The sequence below is a fragment of the Chlorocebus sabaeus genome, chromosome 10 (assembly GCF_047675955.1).
Source record: "Chlorocebus sabaeus isolate Y175 chromosome 10, mChlSab1.0.hap1, whole genome shotgun sequence".
Lineage (NCBI taxonomy): Eukaryota > Metazoa > Chordata > Mammalia > Primates > Cercopithecidae > Chlorocebus > Chlorocebus sabaeus.
In genome coordinates this window covers 76924883-76940484 of record NC_132913.1, presented here as the reverse complement: position 1 = coordinate 76940484, position 15602 = coordinate 76924883, and positions in this window count along the sequence as shown.

Below are 15602 nucleotides of genomic sequence, written 5' to 3'. Positions count from 1 at the left end.
TGGGAATTGGAATGTTTAATAAGCACACAAGTGGTCTTATCCTCAGTTATGTTTGAGAATCATAGGCTCAGATGATGTCATAGTTTCCATTCCCGGAGACACCAGTAAAGAGGCCATAAAGCACAATATCAGAGTGATGATTTAGGTTTACTCCCCAGGAAGAAGGTCAGTGTCAAAGACCGTGATACAGAAGTAAGTCTGTGCTGATAAGAAAAGGAGATCGGAAGTCTTGAAAGCTCAGGGCTGACAAAGGGCCAAAGCTGGAAATGAGTTGACAGGTGTGCTGGTAATAGTGTTTCCAAGTAGCAGTGAACATGAGGTGACCTCATATTGGGTGGAGCCCCAGACATAAAGATAAGATTAGGGGTTTAGATTTCTCTGAAGTATTCCCTTTATTCCTATAGCAGCAGGAGAATTTTATGGATTCCATTCATGAGGGCTTACTGAGGACCTTCTCTGAGCATAGTCCGTAAGTCTGAGATACAGTACCAATATGCAACAGAATTATAATCCATCTGGGCAAACGTGAAACTCCAGCAGATACCAGAGAGTTAAAATTGAGATTCTAGGTGGTATGGGTTAGACAGTCAGGGCTGTGAATATTTTTAAAGGCCTTGATGAGGCTGCAATAGTCAAAATGCTCTCTGGAGGGCCTTCAACTGAGCTGGGCCTAAAAGAGTGGCCAGGATTTTGACACAAAGATGCAGAAAAGGGAGGGCATTGACAAGCAAGGAAGCCATAGGATGAGGGGCTTAAAAAGGCAGTATTCTCCTCAGCAAATATGTAGGATAGTGAGGAATTTGGTGCAAGGAGGAGTGAGAACATGGCAAGGGGTAGACAGAGACAGCAGTTGAAGGGCCTGGAATGTCAATTTTGTGAAATTTAAACATGATGCTTCAGAAAATGAGGATTTATTAGTGGTTTTCTGGCAGGGCAGTAACCTGGTGAATTTAATTATTGTGAAAGATTGGTCTGGCAGCAGGATGTTGAATAAACTGGAGTGCCATACAGCCTTGTGAGGGTCAGGGATACAGTGGAGTTTGTAGGAACAGAAAAGAGAAGCTGAGTGGAAGAGCCATCCATGTTACTTGATGAGGGACTTGGCAGGGAAACCGAGGAAGAGGGAGGAATTAAAACCGGGACCTTATATATTTAAAGTTTGCATTCTTGAAATATATTTTTAGAATAATGTCATTTTTCATTATTTACCCACTCCGGATAGGATTTACCAAAATTCTGTTACTCTACATAGAAATACTGTGGCTCAAGGTTTTGGGGCACAATAGGAGTATTCCTGAGATCGTCTCACAACCCTGTAGAGATGAGATTTGTCTTCATTATTATCTTCTGAAGGTTCTTCTGTGGGCTCTGCCTACAAGTAGTACCTTTGTGGGTGAGAAACCAAGGGAGCAAGGCACAAAACCAAACATAACCTACATTAAAGAAGTGGCAATGCCCAGTCAAGACCATTGGATCAGGCCGGGCACGATGCCTCACACCTGTAATTCTAGCACTTTGGGAGGCTGAGGTGGGTGGATCACCTGAAGTCAGGAGCTCAAGACCAGCCTGAGCAACATGGTGAGGCCCCGTCTCTACTAAAAAAAGTACAAAATTAGCTAGGTGTGGTGGCAGGACCTGTAATCCAGCTACTTCGGAGGCTGAGGCAGGAAAATCACTTGAACCTCGGAGGCAGAGGTTGCAGTGAGCCAAGATCACGCCATTGCCCTCCAGCCTGGGCAACAAGAGTGAAACTCCATCTCAAAACAAAACAAAACAAAACAAAAACAAAAAACATGGGGTCAGCTGAATCTGGGCAGGTTGGATCACCTGGGCCAAGTTGGTAGCATCCCTGAGTTGCCATTTTCTTACCTGTAAAATAGAGACAATACTATTGGCATGTTTGTCAAATTGTCTTGACGAATCAATAAGACATTTGTAAAGAAAGAGCTCAGTTTGGTGCAGTGGCTCTTAACCAGGGATGGTTTTGCTCCCCAGTCATGGTTGTCGTGACTTAGGATATGCTACTGGCATCTGGTGGCTAGAGAGGTTAGGGATGTGCTAAACATCTCAGAATGCACAGTGCAGCCTCACACAAGAAAGAATTCTCTGGCACAAAATGTCAGTCGTGCTAAGGTTGAGAAATCCTGTTACAGTGCCTGACACAGAAGAGACACTCAAAAATAATAAAAATATAAGCTTCTTATCTCTTCCTCTTTTCTGAATATGGATAAGCCAAATTGAAGACTTGCTGCAGCTATCATTCCAATGAAAGGTTTCTGAATGGTGACCATAGTGGTAGTTAGTCTCTATCCTTCCTGAGATTCTTGATCAAATGCTGTTATTGTAAAAATTGTAAAAACGATCATTGCCGACTTCCAATCTAGGTTGTGATTTCAGTTGGAAGTGTCAGAAGCTTTTAGGCCCTCAAGCTGGGTGTTATTCTTGAACAACTGGACCAGTTGTATTAATTGGGAAAATAAAGTTTTTAATTTTTCAGCCCTTGTATTTGGCATTAGCAAATGAAACCTAAAAACTATGATTTTTCAGTATCCCCAAATTTAACTTGCTGTGATTACTTGTTAGGGAATGTTGGGAATCTCCAACTTGACTTTTATACTTATAATACCTCTTATTAGGTATTCACCTCAATTTCTTGCATTTTTTATTTGTAAAGTGTTTTCACCTACATAATTAAAGATAGTCTCAAAATACTTGATACTAATCAGTGTTGGCCGGACACAGTGGCTCATGCCTGTAATTCCAGCACTTTGGGAGGCCGAGGTGGGTGGATCACATGAGGTCAAGAGTTCGAGACCAGCCTGGCCAACGCAGTGAAACCCTGTCTCTGCTAAAAATTCAAAAATTAGCTGGGCATGGTGGCGCACACCTGTAGTCCCAGCTACTCAGGAGGCTGAGGTAGGAGAATCACTTGAACCTAGGAGGTGGAGGTTGTGGTGAGCTGAGATTGCACCACTGCACTCCAGCCTGGGCAACAGAGCGAGACTCCATCTAAAAAAAAAAATTATATATGTATAATATAATATATAATAATTATATGATTATATATTATAATTACATAATTATATATTATATTATATATTATATATGTATATATAATATAATAATTATATAATATATATTATATATGTATATATAATATAATAATTATATAATATATATTATATATGTATATATAATATAATAATTATATAATATATATTATATATGTATATATAATATAATAATTATATAATATATATTATATAACTATATATTATATAATATAATAATTATATAATATATATTATATAACAATATATATTATATAATATAATAATTATATAATATATATTATATAATATTAATTATATAATATAATAATTATATAATATATATTATATAACTATATATTATATAATATAATAATTATATAATATATATTAATTGGTATTATAGTAGGTAATTTGAGAGAATAACAGAACTCTTAAAAACTTAAGCCTAGGCCGGGCGCGGTGGCTCAAGCCTGTAATCCCAGCACTTTGGGAGGCCGAGACAGGCGGATCACGAGGTCAGGAGATCGAGACCGTCCTGGCTAACACGGTGAAACCCCGTCTCTACTAACAAATACAAAAAAATAGCCGGGCGAGGTGGCGGGCGCCTGTAGTCCCAGCTACTCGGGAGGCTGAGGTGGGAGAATGGCGTGAACCCGGGAGGCGGAGCTTGCAGTGAGCTGAGATCCGGCCACTGCACTCCAGCCTGGGCGACAGAGTGAGACTCCGTCTCATAAAAAAAAAAAAAAAAACTTAAGCCTAGATGAAGCAACAAGAAATAAACAAATGGAGCTACTTCAGAACAATTTCAAAATGATTCACTATCATAAAAAGTGAAATAAATGTGACCAGCCTATTACATGCAAAAGCGATACTGAAAGAGAAAATAAGTTAGGCACATAGGGTCAAGATGTATGGAGACCCTCCATGGTATGTGTATAGGACCCACCAAGTCCAGGGTGAAACTAGGCTGGAGGATGGGCCAAACTGACTAGACCAAGTCCTGGCTAACTGCTTACTAGATAGGTGACCTAGGGTAAGTGACTTCCATCCTCTACACTTTCATTTTCTCATTTGTGAAATGGGGATAATCATAGTGGCTACTTCATAGGATTGTTATTAAGTGCTTGAAATCCAGGCAGTGTAACTCCAAAACTTAGGCTGCAAACCCCCAAGCTGCAGTAGCCTAGAACTGGCAATATTATAGTTGTGGTTGTTATTATTTCATTATCATGTAATAACCTGAGTGGAGCAGGGCGAGACTAAAGATAAGAGACCTTTGAGGTTGTTACAGAAATCTAGAAACAAATGATACGGACCTCATTAAAGCGGTGGCTTTAAGAGCAGGGATAAAAGGTAATAAACTGGGCAAAGGATCAAATCGAAAAGATACTGTATGATACAAATCCAGAGGGTAGTTGGATATTGAGGCTGAAGTGTACAGAGTGAAATGAAAGATAATAGAATTATGAGCTTAGGTACTCAGAAATTGGGTGATGCCATTGAAAATAATTTAAGAGCTTCCATTTCACTATGGAAAAATCAGTTCGGTTTTTGAAATGTTACATAAGTTGAGTATTATCTGAAATGCTTGAGACCGCAGGTATTACATATTTCAGAGTTTTTTGGATTTTATTTGCATATACATAATGAGATCTTGGGGATGAGTTTCAAGTCTAAACACAAAATTCATTTATGTTTTATATATACCTTATGCCCATAGCCTGGAAGTAATTTTATACAATATTTTCAATAAATTTGTGCATGAAACAAAGTTTGTGTACGTTCAACCATCGGAAAGCAAAGGTACCAGGTGTGGAATTTTCCATTTGTACTGTCATATCAGCACTGAAAATGTTTTAGATTTTAGAGCATTTCAGGTTTCAGATTTTCTGATTAGGGATGCTCAATCTGTATTTGTAGGTCAAAGGTAAATCTAAGTGAGGTCCACCTATAGGTCGTCAAAATATGGTCAGTAACAAGTTAGAGACAGAAGTAGAGATTTTGTTTTGCATCATATTCCTATATTGTCACTGGAATAAGGTAAGTAAGTTTGAAGAGTTGCTACTCTCACCACATTCTTAACATATATTCTGGAATCTGGGTGACAAGTTAAGCTTAGTTGTCATCATTTAGAGTACTTTCACATTTTCTGATTCTGCTTGGATGTATTTTCTGATTTTGAAACTATCCTAGTCTTGTATGCATTGCTGAAATGTTACAAAGGTTGGTAAGCTTATTGCTAAGTAGCCAAGTGATTCTTTCCAAAGTCATCATCTATTTTATCAGCAATAATGCTTTCATTAATGCTTATTAATAATTATCCAAATGTTTTTGAGATTGAATATGATGTTCATTATCATCTAATTGTTTTAGCAGAGTTCAAATTACTACTGATCAAATGTTGAACATGATACCCGGCCCTTCACTTTTCTCAAGACTGATATTTCCCTGAGTTCAGAGTACAACATTTTACAATTATTTTTAGAAGTTGTACATTCCTAAGGCCAGGCGCGGTGGCTCACGCCTGTAATCTCAGCACTTTGGGAGGCCGAGGCGGGCAGATCACAAGGTCAGGAGATCGAGACCATCCTGGCTAACATGGTGAAACCCCATCTCTACTAAAAATACAAAAAATTGAGCCAGGAGAATGGCGTGAACCCGAGAGGCGGAGTTTGCAGTGAGCGGACATCGTGCCACTGCACTGCAGCCTGGGCGATAGAGCAAGACTCTGTCTCAAGAAAAAAAAAAAAAAAAAAGAACTTGTACATTCCTAGCAGTTGACTCGTGAACCAATTACATTACCCTAAGAACCCATATAACTTCAATGTCATTATAGTAATTTGCAAAAAAAAAAAAAAAAAAAAAATTATAGTTTCTTGAGGTAAAAGGGTTAGGTCACAGTTTTTCAACCTTGGTACTATTAACATTTAAGGCCAGATAATTCTTTGCTGTGGGATTTGTCGTATGATTTATGGCAGCTGTCCCCAGTCTTCTCGGGACCAGGGAACAGTTTTGTGGAAGAAAATTTTTCCACAGATCGGGGGCTGGGGGGAGTGGTTTTGGTATGATTCAAGTGCACTACATTTATCGTGCACTTTGTTTCCATTATTATTACCTCGTAATATATAATGAAATAATTATATAACTCACCATAATGTAGAATCAGTGGGAACCCTGAACTAATTTTACTGCAACTAGATGGCCCCATCTGGGGGTGATGGGAGACGGTGACAAATCATCAGGCATTAGATTCTCAGAGGGAGCATGCACCCTAGATCCCCTGCACATGCAGTTCACAATAGGATTTGCACTCCTATGAGAATCTAATGCCACCGCTCATCTGACAGGACGTGGAGTTCAGGTGGTAACTTGAGCACTGGGGAGTGACTGTAAATACAGATGAAGCTTTGCTTGTTCTCCCGCTGTTCACCTCCAACTGCGTGACTGGGTTCCTAATAGGCTGGTCGATGACCTGGGGGTTGGGGACCCCTACTTTACAGGATGTTTAGCAGCATCCCTGGCCTCTACCCACTAGATGGTAGTAGCAGCCCCATCCTCCAAGTTGTAACAACCAAAAATGGTTCCAGACATTGCCAAATGTCCCCTAGGGGGCAAACTCATCCCCAATTAAAACCACTTGCTTATTTAGTTCTTCCACTTACTTGCATTTTGAATTTTGAATGTATTTTAAATCTTTAATGCCATATGAAATAGAGCATACTACATACATGTTCTATCGCCAAGGATTTAAAAGATTCTTGCTTTTTAGGTAAATGTTATTATTGGCTTAGATCTGTATGCTTTTACAGTGTGAGCCACCTTACCCAAAGTGCAGAATGGTATATAGAAAAAAGTACACTAGAAACTTGTTTTTCTTCTCTCTGACAATGTCACTGAATGTTCTTAATCAAGCATTTAAAATATATTCAACATTCAGTCAACCTAGACTTACTAAGTTAGTACTATGTGATTGGCACTGTTGCTACCTACTGAAGGTACAAAGATGAGTAAAATGGTCTCTGTCCTCAAAGAACTCTCAGCCAAGTGGAGAAGCCAGACAAGGAAACAGCTACACCACAATGTAATAAATATTGTAGCTGAGGAATGGAAATTTGGGAACTCAGAGGAAAGAGTAACTCTACCTGAAGAAATCAGGGAAGACTTTTAAAAGGAAACCAAGCTGGAACAGATGCTTAAGATGAGTAGGAGTTTACTAGGCACAGAGGGAGAACAAGGACTCCAGGCGAAGGAAACAGCCTCTGCAGAGACTCAGAGGCATGGCTTTAGGAGACGATAAACATGGTGGTATGACTGGAATAGGGGAGATGTAGGGTGATGGCTGGAGAGGAGGCTGGAAAGACGGGTAGGATCCAGCTGCTGCAGGCCTTGAATGCTGGGCTAAGGTCTCTGAATGGTCTCTCCTATAAGCCATGAGAAATGCTTGAAGAATTTATAGGTGGGAGTACCCTATTCTCTAGTTGAAGGATAATTTAGCCAACTGCTGTTTTATTTAGTGGTTACTAATTTGGGTATTGAGATGTTTGTTTTATAATTGTGTTTACTGTAGCTAATTACAGTTACAGTAAATTTTTAAAAAAGACGCGGTGGCTCATGCCTGTAATCCCAGCACTTTGGGAGGCTAAGGCAGGTAGATCGCTTGAGGTCAGGAGTTTAAGCCCATACTGGCCAACATGATGAAACCCCTGTCTCTACTAAAAACACAAAAATTAGTCGAGTGTGGTGGCGTATGCCTGTAGTCTCAGCTACTTGGGAGGCTGAGGCACTTGAATCACTTGGGCCTAGGAGGTGGAGGTTGCAGTGAGCCAAGATTGTGCCATTGCACTCCAGCCTGGGTGACAGACCAAGACCCAGTATCAAAAAAAAAAAAAAAAAAAAAGTTATATAATAAATCCTATAATGAGTAAGTCCTTGTGCTACATGTTAGGGGCAAACAGAGCCATAAAAAAAAACAGGAGCCTATAATTTACTAGGGAAGAACGCCTGGTATGTCATAGAAGTCTGTACATAGTGAGTAGGCATCAGACAGAGGAGAGGATGATTAATCCCATCTGAGAGTAAGGGAGTCTGGGAAGGTACCCCAAAACTTTGATGGTGTTTGCCAGCTGGCTAAAGGCTGGATGATGGTATCCTCATTCTAGGAACAGAAAGTCTACTCTTACCTAGGAAGAATTGCCCTTCACATTTTGTTTTCAGAAAGTATCACTTCATTCTAAACATTTAGATTATGTGGATACATTTAAAGACCCATTCAGATCTTTACTCAAATGTAAGTTTTTAATTGAAGAATTTCCTGACCATCCCTTGTTTCATTTTCTCTATTTTACTTTTATCACCACATGTAACAGACTATGCTGTATAATTTATTAATTTGATCTTCCCCCTCTCAAATGTAAGCTCCATGTGTCAGGAATTTGTGTCTATTTTGTCCATTGTTACATCATTAGTGCCTGCTACAGGGCCTGGTGTGGTAGATTTCAATAAATGATTGTTAAATAAATGAATATAATTTTATTACTACTTATGTTGGATTTAACTAGACTTCAGCTAAATTCACCATATCATTACATGTTAAAGAATTCTTTTTTGTTTTTACCAGGTAGGTAAATACTCTCAAAAATGGCTTTGTCTTATTCAGTTTTATTCCATATTTCTTAAAAGAGGAGAGTTATTTCTTTTTTTTTTTTTTTTTTTTTGCTGCCTGGATTCATACGTAAATTCAAAGTTCATGGGTAATTTTATGACTGCCTGACTAATGTAGTACGATTGTTTCAACTGAAGCAGAATTTATAGTTATGTTCGGTGTGGATACATTCTCAATCCCAATAACAAACCTTTACTTTTGAAAGGTCAAAATGTATCAAATCACTCTGAGAACATAACTTAGGTTAATGTGTATTTATTTTACCTCTGTGGAAATGTTTAATATGTTTCTGTTCCCTTTTCCCTCCTTCCCTTCTTCCTTCTTTCCACCTTTCCTCCCTTCCTCCTTTTCTTTCTCCCTCCTTCCTTCTGTATTTTTGTATTTTAGTAGAGACAGGGTTTCTCCATGTTGCCCAGTCTGGTCTCAAACTCCTGACTTCAGGCAATCTACCCACCTCGGCCTCCCAAGGACTTGCAGGTGGGAGCTACCATGCCCGACCTATATGACATAATCCTATTAGTGAAAACTGAATTTCAGAATTTTCTGTCTTTCTTTATTTGGCTAAGATCCCAGCTTGGAAAAAGAAAGATTTATATATATATATTTTATATATATATATATAAAATATTTATATATATATAATATTTATATATATATACAAAATATTTATATATATATATATATATTTTTTTTTTTTCAGCTTGATGTCCAAGAAAAAGTCTAGGTTGAAATTAAAAAGTTGTTTATTTTTTTCTCTTGAAGATCAGCCAACTTGTCAAATGTTTTACATCATGAGAGCCACAGTCAGATAGCTTCCTGCTGTCTTAGAATAAGAGTATGTTTTGGAATGCTGTTTTATTCAGTTTGTTTTCATTCTCCTTTTTCTGCTTCCGTCTGTTCTTCCTTGCCCCCAGCCCTTGATGTTGTTTAGCAGCGTATGCTTCCTGTTAGTGTTTTGATTCCTTTTCAGGTTTCAATTACAGAAACAAAAACAAAACAACTCAAACAATAGGGAAAACATAGATGATTCTCTGGAATGAAAATTGAGTTCTCCCTAGCTAACAGGGAGATAGATTCAAATGACCACATGTTTGTTTTTGTAGTTCTCCAGATTTCTGTTGGAGACACAGTGTGTGTATCATTACCCATCCAGAAGGCATGTCTTCTGTTAGCATGGAAGACCACTTTTAATCCAGTGCGCCTTCCCAATTCCTGTGCAGAATGAAGATATGAGACTGACGCAGCGCTTCCTGTAGACCATACACATATTATTCATTCATCCCACAAGTAAATGTTAGCTTCTACTTTGTTTTAAACTAGGTACTGGGAATATAATAATGAACAAGACAGACAGCTGTCTTTGCCTCAGGTAGCACATGATGTAGTTAGAGAGGCAGAGAACTGAACAGAAAATTACCTTCTGAAGTGATAAATGCTGTGACATGGAAAGTGCAGTTTGCTGTGAGAGCACATAGGAGGAGCCTCAAACCAGAGAGAGGGTGAAGTGAACAGGGAGAGGTCAGGGCAAGCTTCTGGGAAGGCTTCAGATGAGACTGGAAGGGATACAAATTAGCTAAGCAAAGGATGAAAGAGTGGATATAAAAGAAAGGGAAGATAAAGGTATTTACTCAGAATCGGCATAACCAGTCTTCAGTGAAATTTCCGAGTTTTGGAGATATTTGCTTGATGAGCTACCTTTATGTTGCACTGCCGGCTATCCTCAGCATCAAAGCTGGATGAACAGCAAGTACTACTGTACTGAAATGGACATGTTGAAGACTGACTAATTTCTACGTGGGCAAGTCACATCTTCTACCGTTTGGTCATGAACGGTTCCTTCCAGAGCTTCCGTATGCTTTTTCAGGAATCCTCAAGCCTAGCATGATGGTGCACGCCCTTCCATGAAGGCCTGTGGCACGTTGGCCAGACCTCTGGGAGCACATGAAAATGAGCTCAGCCATGTCCATAATCCAGGAATTTTCTCCCTTCATTTAAGTGAGTAATGCCTACTTATATATTTAAAAGTTGAGAATAAAGACACACAAAAAGAAGAAATTAAAAATCAATCACCATCCCACTCCCCCTACCTAGTCTTAACTTCTTGGTGTACTTATTTTTTTTTTCTATGTGCATTAGTTTTGGTGTTTGTTTTTTCATTAACAACTCATACATGCCTATTTTTTAAAATGTGGAAAATACAGTAGACAGAAAAATTTCCTGAGAGTTCCACAACTCAAAGAAAACCAATTTTGATATTTTTCTTTTCATCTTTATTTAAGGTACAGGCAGTGTTTTCTTTTTTTCGTTTACTTTTTCCAAGTTGAAATGCTATTTACTTGTACTTCTGAGCTTTGCAACTAAAGTCAAGCTTTTTTAATAGTAGCCTTGTTGAAATATAATTCACATACCATAAAATTTACCTTTTAAAGTGTACAAATTGAGTTAATATATTGAAAGAGTTGTACAGCAATCAGCAAATATAATTCTAGAACATTTCCATCACCTCAACACAAAACCCCACACCCATCAGCAGCAGTAGTAGTCGTTCCCTGTTTTCTCCCAAGGCAGCCACTAATCTATCTAATGTCTCTATGGATTTGCCTGTTCTGGACGTTTCATAGAAATAGAATCACATGATATGTGGGCTTTTGTGACTGACTTCTTTCACTTAGTGTAATGTTTTCAAGACTCATCCATGTTGTAGCATGTATCAGTACTCATTTCTTTTTTATTGCCAAATAATATTCTATTGTATGGGTATGCCATATTTTATTTATCCATTTATAAGTTGATGAACATTTTATTGTTTCCACTGTTTGCCTGTTATGAGTAATGCTGCTGTGAAGACTCACGTACAAGTTTTATGTGGCCATTTGTTGAAGAGGAATATTTTAAAGGAAATTTCTTTAGAGGGTTATTCTGATGATAGCAGATGAAGTGTTAAAATGTAATTGTTTGGAGCCTCAGCTAGATGCTTCTATTTTCTTTCATAATAAATAAAAGAACGTAAAACATTCTTATAACATTAAAACACCAACCTCCCAAAATGTGAAGGCCACAGCCATTCCATCCCCAAGCTCCAGCCCATTCATGCATTTTTAAATTTTTATTTATTTTATTATTACTATTATTTGAGATGGATTATCACTCTTGTTGCCCAGGCTGGAGTGCAATGGTACGATCTCAGCTCACTGCAACCACTGCCTCCCGGGTTCAAGCAATTCTCCTGCCTCAGCCTCTCAAGTAGCTGGGGTTACAGGTGCCTGCCACTACACCCAGCTAATTTTTGTATTTTTAGTAGAGACAGAGTTTCACCGTGTTGGCCAGGCTGGTCTCGAACTCCTGACCTCAGGTGATCCACCTGCCTTGGCCTCCCAAAGTGCTGGGATTATAGGTGTGAGCCACTGCACCTAGCCCTTCATGCATTTTTTATTGGCCCTCTATTAGGTGTGGGATATAGAGCTTAGTATCCTGTGACTCCAGGGAGCCCATTCCCATTGTATTCGATATCAGAGTCATCTATACGAAGTGAAAAATGACCCCTGGAATTAACCAACACTGTGAGCCCTAGGTCTAGGCACAAAATTTGCTTCAACATTTTATTTTATGTGAGAAAGAGCTCCTCATCTCTCCCACTGGTATGCAGCGAATGAGTTTTGTCCTCCTTTTTTTTTTTTTTAAGATGGCATCTCCCTCTGTGGCCAGGCTGCAGTGCAGAGGCTTAATCTTGGCTCACTGCAATCTCTGCCTACCGGGTTCAAGCGATTCTTCTGACTCAGCCTCCTGAGTAGCTGGGATGACAAGCGCATGCCACCACACCAAGCTAATGTTTGTATTTTTAGTGGAGACAGAGTTTCACCATGTTGGCCAGGATGGTCTCGATCTCCTGAACTCATGATCCACCACCTTGGCCTCCCAAAGTGCTGGGATTACAGGAATGAGCCACCGTGCCTGGCTTATCCTCCTGCTTTTTCATATGAGATGGATCCTGTGAAGGAGAAACACAGTGCAGGAAGCAGAATAAGATTGGGGAAATCCTTTCTTTACTCCTCTGTTTTAAAACTCTGCCTGATTGCTTCATTTTCTTTGTGTCTCTAGAGACAAGCAAAAACCTAGAGGTCAGGGATGACTTTGATTATATTCTCTAGAGATAAGCAAAACCTAGAGGTCAGGGATGACTTTGATTATATTCCGGGAGGAATCATTCAGCCCTTGATTAGGTGTCTTTGTTCAGTTCATGCCAAACATCACCAGACAAGCAGTCACATCCCTTGAGTTCCCCAATACCGGATTTTTCACTTATTGGGTAACTCAGCCTTTCTGAACTTAAAAAGTTTCCTTTAAGTTCATCATCAAAAGAACTTAAAAAAAAAATCTTAAAAAAAGAACTTAAAAAAAAAACTTAAAAAAAAAAAAAAAAAAAGAACTTGTAGCCCCATCCTCTTGATAGCTTCTTTGCCTTCTTTGACGTCCCTTGAAGTCTGTGGCTTTAATCCAGGTGACATGAAGCAAGAGAGTCTAATGGACAGAAAAATGATTAAAAGTAGGCAAGGTTGAGAACCCACTTGGTATCTCTGACTGCTTTGACTTCAAAGTGTTGAACTGGGGCCCAAGGCAACCTGTGGAAACATTGCTCCAGGGAGCAAGGTGTAGGACTCACCTGTGGTACATGAACTGTGGTTGTCTCTGGAGGAGATCTGTCAGTGCTCCACCCAGAGCATGAAAATCACGTGGTGGTTCCTCAACCCTGATGGTTGAACTGTGTACAGAAGATAATTCCTGCATCTTGTCATCAAGCATGGCCGGAAGGAACATACCAAGGCCATCATCCCCAGAGAGGAGAGAGGGGCATGCCATACCTGACAATATTTCTATAAACATTATTTTTGTGCTAAAATACTAGGCCATTACACGTTTCCACCAGGATGGTGCCAATATGCTCACAGTGCCTGATGAGGCTCCAGGAGGTGGTGTCCAGATCAGATTGTGTGTGTATGGAGCAGATAGGATTGGGGATAACAGGAATATTACCTTTCCTTCCAACCAGCTGGTTCATTCTTTTCACCCCTTTTGTTCTTTCTTCCTCCTTATTTAGTAAAACCCAAACCAATTTCTCACTTTCTGCCTCATTTTCCACTAAGCACAAAGAGGTGGCACCATGAACCTTTCCACTATTGATACCCAAGTGATACCTTCATTCGGCAATGATGTCAATTCAGGCACCTTGGGCAGCCTCTGTGGGGAGAGGCTTTATTTTCTAAGAGTGCCTACTGCAGAGGGATATTGCTCTGATATATTTAGAGTTTGCTTCCCAGACAGATTAACACCACAGATACGACAGACCCTTAAGCAAACACACCCTGATCATACACTGTACCCTGGGCCAGCCCACAATCTAACACAGCAATATTGTCCACCACCCAAACTCCCACCCAATGTGTATGCAATTCTGGGTTCAAAGATATTGGAGACCTTCTTTAAAATACAAAAAAAGCCACAGTATTCAGAATAAATTTTTATGTTCCTGACCCACTACGGAGTTAGGCTTTCTTGGAGTGGAGTTGGCAGCATGGAGAAGAAGTGGGGAGAGCCAGCCCAGGTCAAGAGTCAATTTTATGTATCAAGCTTAGAATCCAGGTCACACTCTAGTGGTGGAAAGTGACCTAGCACTACATGAAAATACATAGAGATTGCATGTCCTTGTCTTCTTTTGCCTCCTGGTCTTTTTCTCCCCCTTCTCTGTCCTCCTTCTGACATAAAGAGGAAAAGGAAACTATAGATATTGCTTTACCACTCTCATTCCACTGTGAGTACACAAAATCTTATAATCAGGTTACTGTGCATATACATATCAGTGCCTCGCACACTGAGCTCTTTTTACCTTCTCTGAGCTTAGCGAAGTAGGGAAGGTCTGTAACCTGCAAACACGACTATTGGGAATGAGTCACTGTTCACTTGATCCAGGTGGGTGAAAAAGACCCAACAGCCCCCTGCTGCCTACTCCCTTGGCTACCTACACTGAGCAGGGAGGGTGTGCAAACCTACTGTCAACCTCCCTCCCAACCTTTGGTCACCTCTGAGAAGCCAAAGCAGGCATTCAGGAAGAGCTAAAGAGGACTCCTTCCTTCCCCTGAGCTCAAACTTCTGTGATTCCCAAAACAATACTCCAAACACAGTAGAGACAGAAGATAGCACTCAGTTACTAGAAGAACAAATATATTTGGAAAGAATAAATAGCCTCGGTTATGAGAAACATAACAGAGACCATGTTTTTCAGAGGATGGGGTAGCATGTGGCTAATCATGTTTAATTGCACAGAAACGTTTTGTTGATGGAAATTTCCTACCTCAGAGGAGATGGAAGACTTTCTTGTTGACTATCCCTAAAGACAAAGCCAGGGACAGTGAAGAGGGCAGCCTGAGGAACGTCTCCTCTTTCACCCATGCTGGCAGGGCCTGACTGGGGAAATGGACTCCCTGGGGCTCCTGGAATGGGGATAATCTGGACATACTGACTGACCCTTGAAGCTGATAATTTTGTGGTGGATGTCCAGAGACATGAAAACCGAATATAATTATCCTACTGGATCGTGTTCTAGATGGGAAAAACTCAGGAACTAAAAACCAAAACCCAAAGCAAAACACAAAAACAAAAAACAACAAAAAGCTAACATTCATGGCAACTTTATTGTGCAAATTGCGAAGATTTTAATAAAGACAATAGATACATTTCGTATCAATGTTAAATTTATTATATTTTGTCTGTGTACGTAAGGGAATATCTTTTTTTATAATACAAAAAACTATAGTATTTAGGAGTTTGGGGTAAAGGGCTATATGCAACCTACCATTAAATGTTTGAGAAAAATTTATGTCTCTATCCATCTG